Consider the following 1,466-nt stretch of genomic DNA (forward strand, 5'->3'; position numbering starts at 1 on the left):
GGACGTAGGCAGATCAAACCCATTTTGGCCACGCGGAGTTAACAGGTCTGCCATGTCCTCCGGCCGGTCTGCCCTCCACCATGCCCCCCTGCTACTGTCTCAACTCCTTGTCACCTTTCATTTGCGGTGTAGTGGCTTTTCAGGCGACGTTAATTGAATCACGCTCATCAGGGACTTAATAAAAGCGTGACGGCCAGGACGGAGCCCTGGCAGATGGCAGCTCTGGTTGACAAGCGGGATGCATGGCCGAGGCTGTACCGGCGCACCGGAGGCGATGGGCTGGCTCTTCTGCAGGGGCAGAAAGTTTGTGGCTTTGCAGTTGTGAGAAGAGCAAGCCAACACAAGCAAACTAAAAGATGGCTTCAGATGATTTAGGTTGCAGTTAAGTGGTTTTTTTTTTCCTGAAAGGGGACTAGATAATCATTGAATAAAACTCTAAATCCTAGCTACAAAGGACTAGGTGTGAAACAATAAGAGGTTTTAACTTTATAGGTAATCACAAACATCTGCAGGTACCTTGAGTAGGAGCAGTTTTATTTTATTTAATTTTACAAGTTAGGAAGAATATAAATTCTCTTGCTTTAGGACAAAGCTAACAAAGGGTTAGGCAGAAACCCCTTTTCTCAGAGCTGGAAACTCTCAATTCAAGTGTTTCTTGTACCTTTCTCTGAAGTGTCTGGTCTTGGCCATCGCTCAGGAAAAGGCCTTGGTCTGGAGGGGCTCAGACCCTTCCTCTTCTGGGCACCGATGGGACCTTTGCCTTTTTTCTTTCATTTGAAATACCCCAATTTAAATGAAACCAGCTCTGCGAAGCAGAAGCTAAGCACGCAACCAGGAGCGTAGCCTGTGCCAGGCAGAGTCCTGGTGCAGCGATGGTTGGGCTGGGGATACTCGTCCCCCTCCATCAGCGTTGGGCTGTGGTGGCATGGTGGAGGGTGTCCTCTGCCTGGCCGGTGTTGCTGGTACCATGGTCCCCCGGCGCAGCTGCTGCTCTCGGCTGTAAGGCTGGTTTAAATCTTGGCCTTTACTTGGTGTGAATTTGCCAAGCTGCGCTGATCCAGAACCTAAATAATTTGCTTCTCTTTTTAGCATCGTGTCTTTTAAAGGTGTTATATTTGTTTCCATTTTGCATTAAATTAAAATTAAATGGTTCTGCTTTGTAGATTTAATAGTGTACAAATACATCTATTTTTAAATCCTTTTAGCCTATGTATATGTGACTAAGAAAAAAGCAACAGGGTAGGGGCCTGTGATTTTTGGTTTACTTGAATCAAATACCTTATTGGGATTTCAATTATAAGTGGACGCTAACTTGTTTGTTACTAAGGTGACTACAGTGTCAAGGTTATGTGGATGTTGTAGCATTATAAATGCAAAGATAATGCAAAAAAGAAAAATAGTTGTGTTGGCTAAAGTCATCCTATTCCTATAGCATAAAGTTGCACGCTGTCCTACATTTCAATTCT

The sequence above is a fragment of the Pygoscelis adeliae genome, unplaced genomic scaffold (assembly GCF_000699105.1).
Source record: "Pygoscelis adeliae isolate BGI_AS28 unplaced genomic scaffold, ASM69910v1 Scaffold377, whole genome shotgun sequence".
Classification (NCBI taxonomy): domain Eukaryota; kingdom Metazoa; phylum Chordata; class Aves; order Sphenisciformes; family Spheniscidae; genus Pygoscelis; species Pygoscelis adeliae.